Genomic DNA, 15,456 nt, shown 5'->3' with positions numbered 1-15,456 from the left:
GCCAAGCTCTGCGATACAACCGCATTTGCTCCAACCCCTCAGACAGAGACAAACACCTACAAGATCTCTATCAAGCATTCTTACAACTACAATACCCACCTGTGGAAGTGAAGAAACAGATTGACAGAGCCAGAAGAGTTCCCAGAAGTCACCTACTACAGGACAGGCCTAACAAAGAAAATAACAGAACGCCAGTAGCCGTCACCTTCAGCCCCCAACTAAAACCCCTCCAACGCATTATTAAGGATCTACAACCTATCCTGAAGGATGACCCAACATTCTCACAAATCTTGGGAGACAGGCCAGTCCTTGCCTACAGACAGCCCCCCAACCTGAAGCAAATACTCACCAGCAACCACATACCACAAAACAGAACCACTAACCCAGGAATCTATCCTTGCAACAAAGCCCGTTGCCAGCTGTGCCCACATATCTATTCAGGGGACACCATCACAGGGCCTAATCACATCAGCCACACTATCAGAGGCTCGTTCACCTGCACATCCACCAATGTGATATATGCCATCATGTGCCAGCAATGCCCCTCTGCCATGTACATTGGTCAAACTGGACAGTCTCTACGTAAAAGAATAAATGGACACAAATCAGATGTCAAGAATTATAACATTCATAAACCAGTCGGAGAACACTTTAATCTCTCTGGTCACGTGATTACAGACATGAAAGTTGTGATATTACAACAAAAAAACTTCACAACCAGACTCCAGCGAGAAACTGCTGAATTGGAATTCATTTGCAAATTGGATACAATTAACTTAGGCTTGAATAGAGACTGGGAGTGGCTAAGTCATTATGCAAGGTAACCTATTTCCCCTTGTTTTTTCCTACTCCCCCCCCTCCCCCCTGACGTTCTTGTTAAACCCTGGATTTGTGCTGGAAATGGCCCACCTTGATTGTCATGCACAGTGTGGGGAGAGTGGTCACTTTAGATAATCTATTACCAGCAGGAGAGTGGGGTGGGGGGAGGTATTTTTTCATGCTTTGTGTGTATAAAAAGATCTTCTACACTTTCCACAGTATGCATCTGATGAAGTGAGCTGTAGCTCACGAAAGCTTATGCTCAAATAAATTGGTTAGTCTCTAAGGTGCCACAAGTACTCCTTTTAATTTTTAAGTGTAGGTGAGGCCTAAGTGTTCATCTTCTGCATTGTTCTGCCCCTCGGCGAAGGTCTCCCTATTCTAGCGTGTGCCCTTCCCACTCCCGCTGTACTTTGCAGTGCCACAAGCTACACTGAGACCATGGTCCACTGCAAGCGTATTAGTGAAAGCTAGCATCACCTGAGTGTTTTCCCCTCCGGTCACTCACCCTGTGTTACTACCAGGGAGCCTGTGCAACCAGGCGGGCTCTTAGCAGAGACACACACACAAAACCTGTCTCCTTTGTTTTTATGTGGCTACATTTTGATTAAAGATAAGCAAAGCTGTTGACAGTACATATGATTTTGTTCCATGAGTATTGAGAGAGGAAGTGACGCGCCCAAGGGGTTAGAGCTGCCTGGATTACGAGTTACAGTAAATACACAGATTGTTTTCATTGAAGTTAGAGCACTTCACCCCACTTGGCTCAGCTTTGCTGTAACAGTGCAGTTATTAGTCTAACAAGGCAGGAAGTCATTCCAGGCTTCGTTGATGAAGGCTCATAGGACATTGTTGCCAGTGGTATGAGGGGACTGGACTCAGTGACCCAGGAGGTCCCTTCTAGTCATGTTCCATTTCTCTACATTATTTCATTTCTAGAGCTGTCACAGGGTGCCGGATGCCAAGCAGGGCCCAGTCTATCCAAGATGGGCTTCTGCAAGGAGAATGACCCCATCTCAACCCACCTGTGAGCAATTCACTGCTTGGCAGCTAATTGACTAACAAGCGCCTGGGTCTGATGGAAGGCAACCAGCGGTTAGCTGAAGAGGGGGATCTGAGACAGAGGAGACACTCACGCTGCTGACCTCTCCAAGCTGACAGATGAAAGGATGGAGGAAAACAGGGAGAAGCTGCCTGAGGGCTGCAACTGGCCTGAAGTATAGCCCAGCTCTGGGAGGAGGGCAGAGGGCTCCTGAACGTGGGAGAGGACGCTTGTTGGCCGTGGCCATAGATCCAAGGGAAGGGTTGGACTTCAGGGGCTAATGAGGAAGTTTTTGGTACTTTACAAAAGGAGCTAATAAATGGTGCCCCGCAAAGGGGGGATCCTGGTCTCAGTTCCTCAGCCTGAGTAAATGATTGCAAGCATCAAGAGGGCTGTGTGCCTGCAGGGCTGCAAGGGTGTGTTTGAGGATGGTGCCCTGTCACAAGCTGGGACCTGGGTTTGCAGCTACTGGCTCCGGTCCTGCAAACAGCCACACAAACGCTGAACAGTAAACAGGTGAGTAGCCCTTATTGCAGTGCGTGGAATACTCACGTGTGCAAAACTAAACACAGGTCTTAGTGTTTCCAGGATCAGGGCTATGGTGACTCAATAGATTGTTACCCCTTTTTTGACCTGAATGGCCAGTCAAAGTGTGGAGCCCTGGGGACGTTCCAGTTGGGGAGCAGCAAGTGGTGCTAGGCAGGTATTTCTCTGATGCAGTTTGGTTTATTTACAAAGTCCCAGGCCTCTGAATGCACAAGTAATCAAATAGCAGGCAACAAGTTCTTTTGCTGGCAGCAACAAGGAGACACTTTTCAGCCCTGACCCAAAAAACTCCCCAGGTTTCTTCCAGCATCAGACCCTGTGCCTTTGGCCGCTCCTTTCGGCTGTCTGTCCATCTCTGAATCTCCCCCGGGCCTGGTCTACATTTAAAATGTAGGTTGAGATAGCGGTGGTGCTCAGGGGTGTGAAAAATCCACACCCCATGCAGCAAACCTATGCCGCCCTAGCCCCTAGCGTAGGTGCAGCGAGTCTGATGGAAGAATGTTTCCATCGACGGAGTTACTAGCTCTCAAGGAGGTTCCAACACTGATGGAAAAATCCCTTCTGTTGGTGCAGGCTGCACCTATGCTCTGGGCTTGAGTTTAGAAACTTTCCAAGTTAACATCGCATCAGGCCACTCCATGGGTCTGCTGATGAACTGTATTTGGGGAGGGCAGCTGCTGCTGCTACACAGAGTGTTGCCAGCTCGGATGTACCAAAAAACACAGGACTTCCGGTATGATCCTGAGCCCATAAAGGGGGGGTGTGTGTGTGGACTAGACGAGATATAACTGAGTTTACTCAGCAATCAAGACAAGACAATGTAAATGGGTGTAGCTAACCCATTGAGGGGTCAGAAGAGAGCAGTGCAGCAAGAAAAGCCCGTCAGGGCTGGGGTGAGTTCACTAGGTCACTCTTTCATTTATACATTCTGGGTCTTTGGAGTGGAAATCTCAGCCACTAAGGGCTTGTCTACACACACAAGGTGCACCCTCTTAACTGGAAGTGTGATGCTAAACTGACTGAGTTGAACTGGAGCCGACGACTGTGTGGATGCGCTGGTTTTGGTTTAAGCAGACTTCTTTCCATCGAGCTTCAACTGACTAGCAACAGATTTAAACTCAACCGAAATAAACCTCCAGCTCTTGCACAGCACTTTTTACCACTTTATGAAGGCGGCCAGTATCATTACTTCATTTTACCTTTGGGGAAACTGAGGCAGAGAACAGGGCTGTGACTTGCGCAAGGTCACCCAGCAGGCCAGTGGCAGAGCCAGGAATATAATCCAAATCTCCTGAGTCCCAGGTCAGTGATCTAGTCCCAGGCCACCCAATTACACTTAAACAAACATAAGTGTCCACACAAGTGTTTTCACCAGTCTAACTAACCCAGTGGCAGTCGGTGTGTATCCATCCCCTTCGATACCTCTAGGCATCAGAGGAAGACATGACTGAAAAGGGGTTTAGCTAATCCCAGTTCCCAGCCCCCCTCTGACTCAGATCCATGCTGATCGCTTCCTCTACTTACCCATTTGGATTTGTGCACTAATAAAAGGGGGCTTCTCGAGAGCTCTAGGAGCTCTGAAACATGTCACAAAAACACAACGACAAGGAAGCAGTGACATCTCCCTCCCCGCTCCCTGGCAGCCGACAGAGCTGGCTGGGCTATGGGAAGGGAACCACATGAGCAGCACGGATGGATGTTCTCCTGCTGTCAGCCGGGGGGGGACAGGAATCCATTCTCATCCTCCTGGACCTCTCTGCAGCATTCCACACTGCGGACCATGAGGTTCTGCTGAGCTGCCTGCGAGAGGTGGCAGGGCTCCAGGGCAAGGGACTGAAATGGTGTGAGTCTCCCTGGCTAGACACAACCAACGCGTAATGATGGGAAACTGCAGAGGAAAATATTCTCAACCATTTGCAGCTACGGCACTTCTCCTTTTGTGGAGGGCAGGGTTGGTCAAACCAGGCATTAGTTTCATAGTGCTCCTGGCTGGAGCTGAGCTCCAGTACAGCAGTGTCCATGAGTAACACCTACTACCATCTCTGGCTGGCTAGGAGAGGCCCTCTCATCCTGGGGGATGATGAACCGGCCTCAGTTATACACGCCTTTACCGCCTCCGGGCCGGACGACAGCAACAGGCTAGACCTGAGCATGAAGCCGGCAGCACGTAGGACACTCCAGCTAGTACAGAGCGTTGCAGCGCATCTGCTCCGCAGCACCTGTCCTCTGCGGTCTATGCTGGCTTCCTGTGGGAGGCAAGGTCAAGGTCTGGCACAGGTGCTGGCTTCTTCCTTTCCCAGGGGCGCTCAGCCCCAAGCCCTGCCCCCACTTCACCCCTTCCCTTAAGGTCCACCCCTGTCCTGCCTCTTCCCACCCCTGCTGCACCCCCACTCCACCCCTTCCCCTAAGGTCCCATCCCCGCCCCACCTCTTCCTGTCCCCACTCTGCCCCCTCCCCTGAGCGCGCCGCATCCTCGCTCCTCCCCCTCCCCCAGCTCCTCCTGCATGCTGCGGAACAGCTGATCCACGGCGGGCAGGAGGTGCTGGGGGGAGCCGGCTGCCGGTGGGTGCTAAGCACCCACTAATTTTTTCCCCAGGGGTGCTTCAGCCCCGGAGCACCCACGGAGTCGGCGCCTAGGAGGTCTCGGTCCTTATCTTTAAGCTGTTCAATAGCCTGGGCCCAAGAGCTCTGAGACAGGCCAAAGCTGTGGGACGCGGACAGTGGTCAACAACTCTGCTCCTCTGGCAGAAAAGAAATGCCTACCCTCGAGACAAAGCTCACCTGTGCAGGAGACAGCGCTTTCTTGGGGACTGGCCCCAAAGTGTGGAACGAACTCCCGCCAGAAGCTCAGAACCACTCCAAACCTCCCCACCCTCCGCTCCCACCAGCCTTGTCTGACACAAACAGCAGCACTGACTTGTGAAAAGACCCCCAAAGCCAAACCAGACCCTGCCAAAGCAAAACACGGCACCACACACCAGTCTCTGGCTGGAGAGGGAATGAGAGAAAGGCCAAATTCCCGGTGACAGCTGCTAGTCACATGGCCTCGTGTGGGAGTTCTTAGGCCATGTCGGGACGTGCTGCACCAATCCAGCTGCGCTCTCCCGTCGGCGCAGGAACCCAGCTCGGCGAGCGGCGGAGGCCGTGCGCACAAACACGGACGTCCGTGGAACTTGCCGCTCAGGGGGGTGGTTTATTGATGCCACAGTGACGAGGAGGACACGAGAACTGAGCCCCTCTACAAAACTCCACCCCCCCATGCAGCTCTCACACCCCTTCCTCCACAGCAGCCTCTGCTAATAGAGGCACCAGGCAACACGCCCCGAATGTCAACAGGGTCAGGCTAGTCTGGCCCAGGGGAGGGGAGCTTGCTCCAGAACTGAAGGCCCCTGTCACAGAGCGGCTGGCACCTTAAGGAGATGGCCTCAGCCCCAGCTGTGATGAGACCAGCTCACCTCCCCAGCTAGGAAAAGGATTGTGGTCACTGCCAGAAGGTCAGGCCAGGTGCAGGTTTATAAGGGAGAGGCCGGGGGAGCCAATAACACTCCAGCTAGGCAGGGCTGGGAGCGCCAGGCAGGAAGCCTGGGATGCTGCAGGGAATACAGGGAGTGTTTGAACTGAACCTGGTTCCAGGCACGGGGGGCAGGGCATTCTGATTCCAGAAGAGACACTGAACTGGGGCCTGGAGGGCCGATCTCGGTATAGACTAAATACATTGCCTCCCCCTCCAGAAACTGAATGTTTTAAAATGATAGGGTGTGTAAGTTACTGAACAGTCCAAAAGGGGAAACTGAGGCAGGGTAGTGTGGGACACCCCAGGCAAGGAGGGGGCACTTAGTTACAGCCCCTCCTGGAGAAAGGGCTGGTAGCAGAGCACCCCTTCTGTTGAGGGGGATCCAGCTCGAGTGCCTCCACTGATTGCAAGTGTGGCATGAGGAGAGAAACGGTCTCTCATGGAGGAAGGTCCCAGGCTGTGTAGGGCTGGAAGGCCAAAGCCGCTGTGCCCATCTCGGAACACTGATCTGTAGCATGCTTGCGAATATGGCATGTGACCCCGTCAGCGAGATCGTCACGGTATCACTAGACTGGGCTATTGGGCTTTCCGCTCTGAACATATTGATCACCAGCATCCCAACAAACACATGAGGGGCAGTTCCAAGGAAATGGCCAAGTGGGTGTTGTGACAAAGCTCTGTCCTTATCTCCGTGAGTCCCACATTTCCTGGCGGATTTCGCTAGCCTCAGAGGCTCACTGTGACCCTCCACGTAACCCTTCTTTCTGTAGAGACAAGGGTCACAGTCTACTGAGCCATTTTCATCATAAGCCAGCGAGGGAGGTGAGGAGAAGTTATCCTCCCGTGTACAGTCTCTGTTGTCTCCCAGTCTCAGTGATTAATCAGGGGGTGGGGGCAGGCAAAGGGGGGAGCCTGGGCCCATCCTCTACTCCAGGCTCGAGCCCAGGGACCCTAATAGTAACAGCTATGGTAGCTGACCTTTTAGAAACATGACACGTACAATTCCCTGGGCTACTTCCCCCACAGCAGCCCCCACTTCTTCAAGATCCACTTCACCCTTACCTCAGGGCCTCCTTCCTTGTGCCTGATCTGGTGTGTACTGCTCAGCCTCTCCAACAGCGCAACTTCCTCCCACAGCTCCTGACATGCACCCCCACCTGACTGACTGGGAGACTTTTAACTAGTTTCAGCCAGTCCCTGATTGGCTTCAGGTGTCCCAATCAACATAGCGTTCTCCCTGCCTTCTGGAAACTTCTCAATTGGCCCCAGGTGTCTTAATTGACCTGGAGCAGCTGCCATTTAATTTATCCTGGTACCAGGGATTTGTTTAGCCTGGAGCTAATATATCTCTCTCCCACGACCTTTCTATAGCCATCTGGCCTTGCCCCGTCACAGTAGCCATGAGGATGCTACGTCCAGATTCCATGGCTGTTTTGCCATGGCCAGGAGCTACCAGAGGAAAGGGCTATAAACCATTCAAAAGTGATTTGATCCCTGTGAAGAGTTTGATCAAAGGACAGGGCAAGATTTAAAGTCACACTCTCTGAAGCAAGGGAAAAGAGAATTGGTTTTGAGTGTTAAGGGAACAGATTATGCCCCCCCCCCCAGACCCTAGCAGTCTTGGGGGTCTGCTGGAAATTTAGCTCTACCGGTACCCCCAGGTGGAAGATGTCATCACGGATCCACAAGGTATGTGCTATACCCCAGCTTTTAAGCAGTCCCTTGGAGGAACCCTTTCAGTCTGCCAGACCCCCAAGAGTCTTCCTTAAGGGTGATGCCGCTGAGACTGAGCCTCTGGGCTCCAGCCCACCTGCTTCACTGGCTGAGCAAGTCCAACTGAGGGAGACTGCTGGGTAGAAACTGTTGCACTCCTCAGGGATCAATGCACCTCAGCAGGTATTTGCAATGACACCAGGAAGCCTTTGCCAAATAGAGCAGGGTTAATTAGTCAACTGGAACGCAGCATCGGGAAGTCCATGGGTTAACATGAAGATGTAAAGGTGACGACACAGCCCATCAACCTGGCCAAGCCAGCGCTCCACCCAGCCACGCTGCTGTGGAATCCATGTCTGGTGCTCAAACTCTGCCTCTTTGTCAGTCCCAGGTGAGAGCTGCTGAGTCTCTCCGAAAGCCAACTCCTATCTCCCTCCTGTCGCCTCTCGGTGCGCTGTCTTCCTGCAGACCCATGCTGAGGTCACATGCACCATCAAGGAGAGTGTCCCTTGGATAGGTGGTAAGTGTTCAGGCCTTGGGGCTCCCATTGTCTTTCCATATTGTCTACTGATATACAGCAGAACCTCAGGGTTACGAACCCCTCGGGAATGGAGGTTGTTTGTAACAAAACGTTGGGGTTTTTCTTTCAAACGTTTACAGCTGAACATTGACTTAATACAGCTTTGAAACTTCACTCTGTGTAAGAAAAATGCTGCTCTCCCTTTTTTTATTTTTGTAGTAGTTTACATGTCACAGCCCTGTACTGTATTTCCTTTTCTTTTCTTTGGTCGCTGCTGCCGCTGCCTGCTCGTGTACTTCCGGTTCCACATGAAGTGTGTGGTTGACGGGTCAGTCTGTAACTCTGGTGTTTGTAATTCTGAGGTTCTACCATCGCCAGTTCTTTAATGACCTATTCCTTCCACCCCAGACAGTTTCCTGGTACACACCCATCGTGTCTCCTGCTCTGTCCAAGGAGCGAGCTCTGTAACCCTTTTGCACCCGCTGAGTACCAATGCAAAGTGCAGAGGGACTGAAGCACGCACCATGTGTAAGGCTACGTTTTAGTCCCAGGTATTTTTAGTAAAAGTCATAGACAGGTCACAGGCAGGAAACAAAAATTCACGGTCTGTGACCTGTCCATGACTTTTACTAAAAATACCGGTGACCAAAACTTGGGAGGGGCTTCCTGGAGGCCCTGCAGGTGCTGCAGGAGGGCGGCCTGGGTGCTGGGGGGGCTGGTGGGTGGTGGCACACGGCCCAGGATCCCCGCTGGTGCTGGGGGCGGATTGGTGGAGCCAGCAGACTCCCTACCTGGCTTCACACCTCCCCCACCCAGCAGCAGAGTTTGGGTGTGGGGGGGGCAGGGGGTTGGGGCACAGGACGGGGTAAGGCGGGCTCTGGGCTGCCCTTACCTGGGGGGCCCCCCAGAAGCGGCGACATCTCCCTCGCTCAGCTGCTAGGCTGAGGCATGGCCAGACAGTTCTGTGTGCTGACTCTGCCTGCAGGCTCCGCCCCCGCAGCTCCCATTGGCCACCTGCCTGAGCTGCCCCTGAGCCAGGCACACCGGCTGCTGCAAAAGTCACGGAGGTGACGGAAACAGTGACTTCTGTGACCTCCATGACAAACTCGCAGCCTTAACCATGTGCCTAATAGGGAGATATCTCTTGAAGAGACCGATGGGGCGGGGGAGTGAGTTGTGTTTGCTATTGTTGTAGGCAGATTTAGCACTCCACATCCAGAAGTTTTGGGAATCGGGTGTGGTAGTTTTCGGGCTGCTCCAATAGGTTCCCTGTTGCTGGGGCCAGACTTCATATGTGGGGAAGCAGTGCCCTATTGTGTGAGTTGGGCGAAGCTGAGTCCAGGAGCAGAGAGCAGGCGGTTTTCCCTGACTCAGAAGCATTTTGCAGCAGGTTAGTGATACTGTTATAACCCTCAGGGAAGCATGGCCAGTGTTAATTACAGAAAGGGGAAATTGGGCGGGGAAACTAATTTCTTTTCTTTTAACTGTATTCTGGGAATGTTGTTTGATTTTAGCCAAACTGTTTTAGTTAAATTGTCTCAACCAGTGCGATTCACCGACTTTTCTTAAACGTGATAATGGGGAAAGAGTCAGTTATATTTTGCTGTTCTCAGTTCTGTATTTTCTTGTAACTGGGTTTTTTGTTTTTTTGTTTTTTAAATCTATACACTTAACTGAGTGGTTGATTAATCAGTTGACTGGCTACCAGTGATTTCAGCAGAGGTTGGAGGAGGAAGAGCCTGCGTGGATTCCAATCTTTAAGATTCCTACAAGCAAGTGAAGGGAAGATGTTTTAGAGTCCGCAGTTTGTATAGATTTGGTGATCAAAGATTCTAACGGAGACTCCAGTGAACTCAGCCTAAACTTTTGGGAATGCTGAGTTCCTTCTCATCGTGTTTCTGTGGGGACTGACCTGTTTAGGTTTTAATTGGTTTTCTTTATTTATGTTTACGTAGAACTGTGAAGATAATATCTGTGGATTATAAAGTAGCCAAGTTATGTTGTAAAAATTAAATTATTATTATTTTTTATGTTTCTTTATCATAAGATTTTACAAAGTTGTTAATAATTCAATTCATTCCTTTCACTCCGTTTGGGACTTGGATGTGGGGAGGTTGACCCTGAGCAATCCTTGCTCAAAACCCTTCCGTAGCAAAGCGACGACACACCAGTGCGGCGCCTCCTGCTGGTCATCCTGGGAATTAGCTCTTTCCAGCTCCGGAGCACCCTGTGCTGGCCGATGTCTCGCCTGCCTCAGGCCCCCCGTGTCCCTCCTGGACTCTGCTGCCCCTTACCCTGGGGTTCTGCCCTCTGCAGTACCCCCGCTCTGGGTCTCCCCTCCCAGGGGACCACCCCCCCAATCCTCTCACCCACCTTGCCTCAGTGGCTACTGCCAGTCATCATCTAGCCCCTGCTCACTGGGGCAGACTGTAGTGTAATGGCCACTCATCATTGGCAATGGGGTAGGACCTGCTGCCTTTGCCTATCCCCGGGCTGTCCCTCTGCATCCCCAGTACCTTTTGGAGCCTTTAACAAGGCCTGCAGCCTGGGGGTTTACCAGGCTGGAGCTCCCCAGCTCCCCTTTGCTTTTCCCCAGCACTACTCCACTTGAGGTACCTTTTCAGCTAGCCCTTCCCACTCCAGGGCTGGAGAGAGACTCCTTCAGCTCCTGTCCCACAGCCCTCTGATCAGGGCCAGCTGGGCCCTGATTGGCATGGCCCCAGCTGTGGCTGCTTCCCCAATCAGCCTAGCTTGGCTGCTTTTAACCCCTGTTCTGGGAGTGGGGCAGCCGTCCTTCAAAACTGAATTCTGGGTCTCCAGCTACTTTCCTAGGGGAGTTGGGGTTTTTAGGCACTGGAGAAGGGGAATGAAGTGAACTTCTAGCCCATGCAAAAGTCATACATAGTCATCCTGGAAAATATTATAGAAAATTCCCACTTTGTCCCAGCTAGATCGACCCTGGGACATGTGACCTGCGTATATGCAGTTCCGTGCTCTAAAATCTTCCTCCTCCGGAATGCTTTCGTTCTTAGTAAACAAGGTTTTGTTTTAAGAAGGCCGTCTGGTCGCTCCCCACCACTGCTCAGAGCTCCCGAATGGAACAGCACTGCAGGAGCTGAGCCTAAGGCAGGCCTGCTGAGATGATCATGGTTAGCCGCGGGGGACTGCAGCCAGGGCCCAGTGGGAGGGTGGGAGAATTGTGGGATTCCACCCCAGGAAAGGTAAAGTCACAAGGCCTGAGACCTGAGGGGGCACACGCAGAGACCCAGAGGGGTTGGCGGCACAGATGGTAGGTGTGACCACCCGCTAAAATTCAACCCAGAGACCAAAAATCATCCAGTCCAGATTATGGAGAAACAGTGCCCACACTGTGTTGACAAACTGTGGTCAGTTGCTTGACCACACTTTGTGTCATTATGAAATATTATGAAAATTTAAGAGGCCAAATAACCAATGTCAGTTAGGTTTAGTGCTAAAAGTCAATAATAATATAGTAGAGGACAAAAGTTCAATACGATACCAGTCTCCGGGAAGCCATCTTGTGCATCTTACACTGAAGGCAAAGTGACACATTGCAGGTATTTATAGGATGACTTTACACATTACAAAACTCTTTACACATCACTGAAATCCCATCTGTGAGTGTGTCCTAGTTCCTCAACTTCTTGTTCTGTTCCTTCCTTGTCTTTGTTTTGGATATGAGCATTCCAGGTACTGGTCAGTGAAGGTACCTCCTTGGCTTGTACTAAGCGGGCCTAGAACAATGTATCTTGATTTTGACAAATTTCCTATTTGCTTATATGCCAAATGCTGGGTTCTGCTACGGCAGGGCACTTTGGAAGGTAGCTTAGCATGAGTGGACAGAACTCTGGGGAAATCATAGGCCTTATAGCTTTTATGACTGCCAGGGACATGTTGGGCCAGTACGTAGTGATATATCTGGATGGCTTACTTGTTTTCACTGATGACACAGAGTAGTACACCATGCCTGTCTGTACTGTCCTCAAAGGCTATGCTAGCACGTCCTCTAGACCAAGCTAGAAAAGTGTGTCTTTCACCAGTCCTCTGTAGAGTTTGGGGCTTTCTCATGTCCCCAGAGGGTGTCAAGATGGATCCACACCAGGTGAGGACAGTCCTCGTTTGGGCAGTGCCTTGGAACATTCACAACCTGCAGCATTGCTTGGGATTCACTAACTTCTATCATCAGTTCATTCCGAGGTTCTTGGAACGAATCTCCTCCCTCACCTTTCTACTCTGCAAGAGCATCAAGTTCCACTGGCCTTCCAAGACTCAACAAGCCTTTGAATGGCTAAAACTTGCATTCACTTCTGCCCTGGACTGGTGCACCGGGATCCCACACTAGCCTTCACCACTGAAGCAGATGCATCCAACGTGGTTATGGGGGAGTGCTTTCCCAAGGCATGGCCCCCAACAGGTATTGTTTTCATGTGCCTTTCTCCTCCAGGAGACTTACCCTCACAGAACCAAACTATGAAGTCCTGGACAAGAAGCTCTTAGTGATTAAAGTCGCCTTTGAGGAATGGTGCCACTATCTTGAGGGGGCCTGCCACCTGGTCCAGGTGTATATAGACCATAAGACCTATCTGTGCAGGGCCAAGGCCCTTAGTCAGTGGCCCTTAATCAGCTTCAATGGGCTCGGTTCTTCTCACACTTCGATTTTGTTATTTCCTCTTGTCCAGGAACTAAAAATAAAAGGCCACACACTGTCCCAGACCTTGCTGACCCTAAAGGCCTGAGCCCCAAAGCCTCAAGCATCCGGAACTGTCTCTGTGGGACACCCTGTCAAGACCTACTTGCCTTGATCTGATTGGTCGTAATCCAAGGGGTCCACCGTGACAAACTGGAAGTGCTAAAGAAGGAGGCCTCCAATGTCCACTATGGGATATTCTATGTGATAGAACGTATTTATGTCTCCCCCTGGCCTCCAACAGTCGCAGCTCTGCAAGCCTGTCACAACTCCCCCTGGCCGGGCATTTTGACTGTACCAAGACCTAGCAGCTTGTCCTGCATGCGAGCCACAATACAGACCTATATCGCCCCCATAACACCCGTGCCCATGCTAAAGATAAACCCCTTGGCCTCCTGCAGCCCCTCGAGGTACCATCCAGCCCCTGGGCAGTCGTCAGCCTCAATTTCATAGAGGAACTACCCAAACCAAACGGATTTATAATAGTCCTGACCACACTAGACCACTTCTCCAAGATGACCTACTTTGTTCCCTGCACCAGCCTTCCCAACTCTGTGGAAACTACCCATTTCTGGGTGGACCACGTCATTCATCTTCATGGTCTTCCAGAGCGCATCATGGCCCACAATTCATGTCCCGCTTCTGGCAGGAGTCCCTTCCGAATATTAGCAGTTTGCTCCAGCCCCTCATCCGCCTACCACCTCCAGACAAATGGACGAATGGAGAGAACGCACCGAATTCCGGAACAGTGCCCCTGGTGCTATGTTAATTATCACCAGAGTGATTGTTCCTCTCCACTACCTGCGGCAGAGTTTGTGTACAACAGATTGAGCGTGTGGAGGGTGAGGTGCTTCTCCGGGAGGCACGGGGCTGCAATCGATTAACATGGCAACTTGATTCCAAACTCAGTGTGGTGCATTTTTAGCACTGAGCAACACAAGGGTTAGGCTATGACATCCACAGCTCATGCTGTTTAGTAACCCAAGGGGATTTGGCTAAGGGGTAAGGTAAGGCAGGTGTTTTCCTATCTGCCTTTAAGGACGCCTCCGGTGCCTCCCAGGGCCAGGTGGAAAGCCAATGCTTTTATGCATCCACATTTGTCCAAGCACATCACTGGTGCTGGATAAATAGTAAGGCGACATCTGCCAGGTTTAACTCCGAGAACTGTGGCTTTCCATGCTGGAGAGAATTCTTTGGTATCAGGGTGGCCTCAGACTGGCTGCATCAGACATTTGGGCGTTCTCACAGTGATTTAGCACTTTTTGTTTCAAGCCTGACTCTGTGGTAATCTCCTTCCTCATTGCAGAAAACACAGAAGCCTTCTCGGTCTGCCCCTCAGGCCGTGCCTCTAGCTCCGTCCTATTGTGGGGGACACGGGAGGCAGGCTTTTCTCCCCCATCTCTCCCATCTCATCGCACACCGTGCCTGGTTCTTCCCACCACTCTGCCATCACTCCTGTCTCCCCCTAGGACCACCGGAGAGCGGGACGTTGCGTGCTGCTCTGATCCATGCACTGCCCAGCACTCGTCTCCATCGCTCTGGGTGTCCTGCGAGTGGAGTAGCTCTAAGGTATTTACACCGATAACTGTGCCCATCTCCAGCTTTTGGGGGGCTGTCAACTTTCTCTATTGCACACAGGGCTCCCCCTTCCCAACCCAGCCTCCCCCTAGGCCCTCAGCCTACTCCTCCCACTCTCCACCCCAGGGAGAGCCTTGGGAAACCTTTGCATCACAGCCTGCCCTGCACCTGGCTACCCCCTGGTTCTTGTTGACTTAGGAAGGGAGGGGGAAGGTACATTTCAAAGCCGAGGAGCCTTCTCCAGGCTTTGTGATTGCCCCAGCCTAGCCAATACAAAGGGGGGGAGGCGCCTGGCAATATGCCCAGCATAGGGGCCCTCTGGAAGTTGCCAAGGGCACCACAAGCCCCAGAGCGGGAGATGTGGTGGGGGCATGTCAGGGCCAGCCCAGTGGTAAGAGGAGGCGTGGCCAAGGGAAGCCCCCAGCACTACCCCAGTCGGCTCCAGGGGCTCAGCCTGTCCATGCAGACCCAGCCCCGGGGAGGCGTCAACTGCCTGCACATGGCCCCTGCTTGGGTGCAGGAATTAGCTTGGCCCTGCCTGAGAATGCCCTGCTGCCAGTCCGCACCCACTGTCAGCACAGCCCTCGTGGCAAACGTCTCTCAGTGCCTGGGACCTGGGTCTGTGAGGGCTTTACAGGTGAAACCAGCCGCTCCGGCCTCACCTGGGTGTCAGTGCGGAGCCAGGCAGCGCCCAGTGTGTTATGATCATGTCATGTATTGAAAATAGTGTTACATTTCCACGCGATCCCTTTCCGGGTGGAAGGGTTTCCTGCAGGCTCTGGGGTTGTGTGGGGAAGCAGCAGTTCTAATGTGCCTCCTGTCTCTGGGTGCAGGACACCTGCCAGTGCAGAGGTGGATTCATGACCGCCCTTACTGCTCTGCTGGGCCTGGCTGGGTAGGGCACTACAGAGGGTGCCCTGCACCAGTTTATTACCCCTGCAATTACTGGGTACCCCCAGGTACGAGCTAAACATAGTCCCCAAGGGAAGCACATGCTGCCCCGAGGAGCTGCCAGT

At 52.1% G+C, this 15,456-nt stretch overlaps 1 protein-coding gene and 1 long non-coding RNA gene across 3 annotated transcripts in view; both read left to right on the top strand.

Annotated features, from left to right (window-relative positions):
• The first annotated feature begins 1,425 nt into the window (after nt 1–1,425).
• LOC122462323 lies at nt 1,426–10,194 on the top strand. Its single transcript, XR_006284805.1, has 2 exons — nt 1,426–2,377; nt 8,020–10,194. It is a non-coding gene; the product is annotated as an uncharacterized LOC122462323 (long non-coding RNA).
• Nucleotides 10,195–14,179: 3,985 nt separating this feature from the next.
• ITGB2 (integrin subunit beta 2) overlaps nt 14,180–15,456 on the top strand; it is a 53,795-nt gene continuing 52,518 nt past the window's right edge. The window contains exon 1 of one of the 2 annotated variants that reach the window (XM_037912467.2): nt 14,180–14,431. The gene's annotated coding sequence lies outside the window, so the exon portion shown is untranslated. The remainder of the gene's footprint in view (nt 14,432–15,456) is intronic. The other variant, XM_037912468.2, reaches the window with a different exon arrangement.

The sequence above is a fragment of the Chelonia mydas genome, chromosome 11 (assembly GCF_015237465.2).
Source record: "Chelonia mydas isolate rCheMyd1 chromosome 11, rCheMyd1.pri.v2, whole genome shotgun sequence".
Classification (NCBI taxonomy): Eukaryota; Metazoa; Chordata; order Testudines; family Cheloniidae; genus Chelonia; species Chelonia mydas.
The sequence above is the reverse complement of the archived record's forward strand: the minus strand, read 5'-3'. Positions and strand labels throughout refer to the sequence as shown.